Genomic DNA, 6759 nt, shown 5'->3' with positions numbered 1-6759 from the left:
GAGACCATATGAACCCTGAGGACACCATATTACCCCTAACGACACCATATGGTGTCCTAAGGGGTCATAAGGTGTCCTAAGGGTCATATGACAACATAAGACACATAACGACACCATACGGTGTTGTATGGTGTCTTAAGGGGTCATATGGTGTCCTAAGGGGTCACAAGACACCATATGACCTCTTAGGAAACAATATGACCTCTAGTGACACCTAAGGGGTCCATATGGTGGGCTAATAAAATGATATATTATTTAAAGTTATGAATAGAACATCATACAATAGAACATCAGTAGTTTAGTTTTGATATAGCTAAGTTAGACCATTGTCAGCATAAGAGAGACTCCAATCGAACAAACAATGAGGCTTCACCAAAAATAAAGTGTACAAGCTTGACCTAAGCCTAAGAGTATTGCCTTTCTAAAACATATGATTCTATTAAATTTGCAATGTTATAGGACTGATCTTGATTGTGACTATAGGAATTACACACTTGATTTCATTCATGGGTATGTACCCTTCCAAGCCTTTTGACAAGTGATGATCATCATATACTACCACTGCCATGCTTACAACAAACTTTAATTTCTCTAGGTGACAGGGGTTGTGTAACAACATGGGAACTCTCGCATACCCACCACTATCATTCTCCAGGATATCATCTATGTTACTCTCCCTCTTTCTCTTCCTAACGGTTGTTTCTTTCTAAAAAACATATTGTAGGTACTTCGACTCATCATTTTTCTTTGTTGACACTATTTTCCACATCTGCTTTGATCATTAAAAACACATTCGAGAAGAATATTGCTGCAGGTTTCCTTGTTTGTCATAGTAATACACTCGTGGTTCAATTTTAGACCCTTCTTCCTCCTATTCAATACACACACACAAATCCATCAGTCAATTTTCTTAAGAGAGCATACATGATAAACATAATTTAAACAAACTTATCACATACGTGCTATTTATAGTAAGAATAGCGCGTACGCGCTATTTATAGTAAACATAGCGCATACGTGTTGTTTATAGTAAACATAGCGCGTACACGCTACTTACAAAATAAGTACCCCATACGCGCTTTTGACTATTTAGGATTGGAAATAGGTCTGGATGACAAAGCTACGGTTTGGAAGTTTGGTTTCCCTCCATTTCCCTCATTTTTGACATGTTTTATTTTATCAACTTGGTTTATCGACTTTGTCATCATCAGGTTTACACTTCATCAAGTGGGTATTTCTAAAATTGCCACCATATTTTCATCCATTTTCTAAGCTTTCTAACCATTTTTTTTTTTTAAATTTGAACAACAATAACATATTATTATTGAATTTCTTTTACTAGTATCTCCATAGTTCTCACAGACATAGGTGCACCATGTTTTTAATAACTTTTGATATACTTATCCAAATAAAATAAAAAATTATATATTATTGTAGTGCACTTGATTATTTACAATTTATAAAAAAAAATTGTATTTTTGATTTGTTTAGTGCAACTTATGCTTCGCGCACGAACAGACACCTAATTTTCAGAATGTGCTCGATTGGAAAAATCTTAAAAAAAATAAATACTCAACAAAAAAATACACATCTTCTAGTGCTCACTCGCAACTATCTTTCTGCCAAAGGATTTGTCAAAATACCAAATCTAACTATGACTTTTTTGATGTGCATGTCAAACACTATGTTATATTTTTCAGAAAAAAAATCAGGGTCTATTTTTTGTGCGCGAAGGATTTGACTCCCTTCATCTTATCCAATTTTGAAAAAGTTTAGTAGTTTGGAAACTAGATTTAGAGTACTACAATATTTGTTCTTTGATTATCTTCATAACTTGAGTGGATGACTTTCAAATTTTGACTCCAAGTTTAGGTTCACCTTATTTCAGAAAAAAAGTGTCCTCTTATACCCCCATTTTTTACTACCATCTTTGTGCACTTAGCCATGTATGGTTGAGACAGTTTAGATTTCCTACATGATATGGTGATGTTTGAAATTGTTTGATGTTTCAATTTTTGAAAATTTTGGATAAGTTTTTTGGAATGTTGAAGTTTTTGACAAGTTTTGATTTTTCAAAACGGTAATGTTTATCATGAACAATCACAAAAGACATAATAAACAACAATGGCTATTTGAATTTGCTTGACTTTGATTTAGAGTTATGATCGAAAATGGGCCTAGATTAGCCCATATTTTTACTAGTATTAACAAATAGAGCACTTGGAAGCATGTACTACCTAGGTTGGAATGAGGATACTATTAAACTGAGGCCCTTCGCTTTAAAAGAAGTATCTCAGACAAAATAGATATGCAAAGATTTGGTGACATTGGCTCCCCCACCATGGCACGAGCACACTAGATATCATTCCCTGAAGGTTCGAAAACCTTATGAACTAAGGAATATCATACCTCACTTTGAAGGATACAATGAAGGGTTAACTGCGGGGTACGATCCACACTTCTTGATTCAGTGAATATGGGATTTAGGCTTTCTAAAAATAATGGTCTATTGTAATTATTTGAGGAAGAAGATCATGATGTAGATTTTCAAAGAAAGCTACTTAAAGCTCTGACAACCCCTATAAGGAGAACCTGTTGGCATTGCGAAGATTGTTGGATGTATGGGGAGATTGTTGGAGTGATGTGTTGTCATTGATGTCAACATATTCCTTTGTGTGTTCCAGTGTTGCAGTCAAATTAAGTGAGTTTTGATTCAGGTCAAGTTTCAGAGGTTCACATGGAGATTTGATCAAGTTATGAGATCCATTATTGTGGTTGGTTTTTCGGTGTTGATTAGTGTTCTGGATTTTATTTTGCATTGCAATATATTGGTTTGCAGATTTAGTAGAGTGTTTGAGATGTTCCGGTGTGTCCTTAATTCAGATGGTTTATGATTTGGAGATCTACAAGTGATTCTTTTAAGTTGACAGTCAGTTCAGTTATTGTTCTTGAAGTTTAGTACAAGTGTTTTTGTTTTTGCAGTCCAAATTTGGAGGCTCATAACTTGGTCATTTTGAGACCTTTTTAGTGCAATTTTTTTTATTTGGGCTTTATTTTTGTGATCTCTACAGTGGTGTCATTAGTTTCTAATTTTGGTGAACTTTGTTTTTAGAATTTTTAATTTTTCACAACTATACCTATCTAATCCTCAATTCTGCAACTTCTCAAGCTCCGATCAAGCTCATACACCTTCTTTTTAGGTGCCATTTTTAAAAAAAGTGCATAATATTTTGTTTACTTTCACATGGTGCTATTAGTTTTTCACCATTTTGAGTAGAAATTATACTTTCAAAACTTGGTCTTTTTTGGCCTATTTGGTACTTGTAATTTGCTTGGATCTCAGCTTAGATCTTGAGCATTGTTGGTTGGAGTCTTCTATAGCCTATTTAAGGTAGTTGTAATATTGAAATCATAATCCTACTTTTCCCTTTTTTGCAAGTGGCCCATTATACATGCACTAATTATAAAGTCCCAAATCATCATTTTTGGGGTGGTGAGGGTTCTTTGATTGAGTGAATTTGGGGGGTTGTGTTGTTGATTGTGCCTCTCTCTATCTTTTGCTCTTTCATTTTTGTTTCTATGGGTTCTCCTAAATTTCCACTTCTAACTCCACATAATTATGCATCATGGAAAATTAAAGCATGGAGTATGTTAATGAAAAAAAGACTCATTTATTACATAAATGGAACAATAAAAACACCAACAAATCCTAAAGATTATCCTAATACTCACATTGAATGACTCACTAAAAATTCTATGGCTCTTGGTACTTTGAGAAAATATGTATCAAATTGTTGGAAATATGTGCCTCGAATTCAGTTGACATTGTGCTAGTTTCTGCTCGGGCTGATCAGAGTAACCTATCCCGATGGAACATCTATGGGTATAACCTTTGACGATGAACTCGACATATCAGAGTAGGTATCAAATCTTGGAGAAGTAGGTTTTGAAGTTATCCTGATGACCCGATGAAGTCGTCTTCGGTCATCGGGGTAGCATCGACGATCAGGGTAACCAGTTTGGATGTGTTTCTGATGACCTGATGAAACCGACTAAGTGCTATCGATGATTGGGGTGACACAATCAGTTGCTACACTAATACCTGATGATTCTGCCTTCGTTGGTATCGGGGATCGGGGTAGCCAGTTTGGTTGTCTTGCCAATGACCCGATGGAGTCACCTTTGGTGATCGGGTATCATCGGGAGCTCGGGTCTATCTGTTGGAGTGTTATTCTGATGAGCCAATGGAGCCGACCTATTTTGGAGCTACGTTAGTGGAGTTGTCTACTAGTTCATCAGGAGATCGGAGAAACATATTTGTGGTCTGTCTGATGGCTGATGGATTAGAGACCGACTGCGGATGCTCGCTTCGAATCGAAGTCTAAAAGATGAGCTCATGGTCACATTAGAAGTTCATGCCACTGTATATAAATACAAACCGACCTGACTTCCTGGTGCATGTGGGATATTGTGTTTCCCATGAATGCAGACCGACGTAGGTAGATGGTTATACTTCAAACCATTGGTGCAGTTGCTCAGATGAACTGTCGACAATCTGGTATATGAAGCCATTGGATAATTATGGTGGCATGATGTGTGACTGATAGTCGAGAGCCGGTTGTAGTGTCCAGTTCACTAGAATCTGAGAATGAATAGCTATAGTTACAGACTGAAACTTTATTGTAACTTCATTTGCTGGAAATAAAGTGTTCAACTGTTGGTGGTCGGTTTTTTCCCCGAAAGGGTTTTCCCATGTAATTCTTGGTGTTCTGTCTCTGTGTTTGATTCTATTTGTTTTTTTTATGTTTTTCTTAACATTCTGTAAAAGTTTTAAACTTCATTCTTGTATGATTTCCCCTATTAATTGACATTAGGAAGGTGTTTCCGCACTATGCTTTCCTTTCACAGATGACCTCATTTTTCACATTGAGAAATGTAATATAGTTAAAGAGGCTTGGGACATATATGGCAAGTTATACAGTCAAGTTGATGAGATTAGGGGCTACAATTGACAATGAACTCACAAAGTTGAATCCCAAGGATTTTGATACAATCCAAGATTATGTCACTAAAGCAAGTGAGATAAGAGAAAATCTTAAGGATTGTGGCATTGACAAGAAGGATGCTCAATCGGTTTACAGTTTGTTGGATAAGCTTCTATCAGAGTATGCAACCTTTGTTTCTAGTTTTCACACCCAATGGTTGACATTAGGTGCCTCATTCACTCCACCATCATTTGCAAAAATTCAGCCGCTAATCAAGGGAATCAAAAGTAGTCTAAGCCAAAGCCACAACAAGATAGAGCACAATCATCCTTTCCATAACAAGGAAATTCTTCATCCTCTTCCAAGAAGATAAATAAACCTAAGAAGGAGAGGCCAAATTGTTCATATTGCAAGAAATTTGGTCATGATGAGCATCATTGCCACTCAAATAAAATTGATGTGTTGACAAACATTATTAAGAAGAAGAACATCAATTTTTAATCTACCTACAAGAAGAAGGGATCATCTTCTTCCACTTCCTCATAGTTAAAGGGAAAAGGGCAAGCATTTGTGGCTAAAACAGGTTCTTCACAGCAGTGGATACTTGACTTGGGTGCCTCTCATCACATGGGATCTACAAGGGAGCAACTTTCCTCATTGGAGCCATCTAAGGTACCTCACATTTTCATTGGTGATGAGACACTAGTAGAAGTTGAAGGGAAGGGTTCGGTTTCCACAGATGATGGAACCTTTGAGAATGTTCTCTATGTTCCTAACTTGACCACCAACCTTCTCTCTATATACCAAATCACCCACTATAGAAATGGAAATAAAGTTGAGTTTACACCTGATTCAATTGTGGTAAAAGAACTTGAGAATGATACCTTGGTAGCAGTGAGATAAGCCAATCACATCTCATGACTTTATTCATTCTCCCACTTTGCACCTCAATCTCCTTCTATGGCCTTGCTCACTCATTTAAATTCAAAAAGTAAGCTATGGCATTAGTCGTTTGGTTACCTCAACTACCGCTATCTTCAACAACTAAGCTCTAAGGACATGGTCACAAGTCTACCTCAAATCAAATTTTCAAATGGTGTATGTTTAGGGTGTTCCATGGACAAGCATCCCATAGAGAATTTTGATAAGAGAAAATCTTAGAGAGCTTTGGAAGTTATTCAATTGGTTCACAACAATGTAGTAGGTCCATTTCTAGTACCTTCATTCAACAAGGCCCGCTATGTCCTCACCTTAATTGATGACTACTGGACTGCTTCACTTGGGTCTACTTTCTTGTTCACAAGAGTAAAGTGTTTGACAAATTTCTAGCCTTCAAGACTCATGTTGAGAATAAATCAAGGAAGATAGTCAATATCCTTCGCATAGACATTGGAAGAGAATATTTGAACACTAGACTTGAGGAATTGTATACTCTCGAGGGAAGAATAGAACCCTTAAGGAGATGCCTAGCTGCATGATTCAAGATCGCTCTCTTCGTCAATATTTTTGGGCACAAGCTATCATTTGTGCCACACACATCCAAAATCGGGTTCCCCACAAGGCTTTGAAGGGTATCGCTCCTTTTAAGGCTTGGTTTGGTAGAAGACCAGTTGTGAGATATTTGAGAGTCTTTGGTGTCAAGCATGGGCTCACATTCCTCCACAGAAATGAAGGGCATTGGAACCTCAAAGTAGGCCTTGCATATTTGTTGGATATGCCAAGGGTGTTAAGGCATATCGACTTATGGATCTAGAGACACATGAGGTATTCATTG

Source organism: Cryptomeria japonica, chromosome 5, assembly GCF_030272615.1.
Source record: "Cryptomeria japonica chromosome 5, Sugi_1.0, whole genome shotgun sequence".
Classification (NCBI taxonomy): domain Eukaryota; kingdom Viridiplantae; phylum Streptophyta; class Pinopsida; order Cupressales; family Cupressaceae; genus Cryptomeria; species Cryptomeria japonica.
This window is presented reverse-complemented; position numbering follows the sequence as displayed.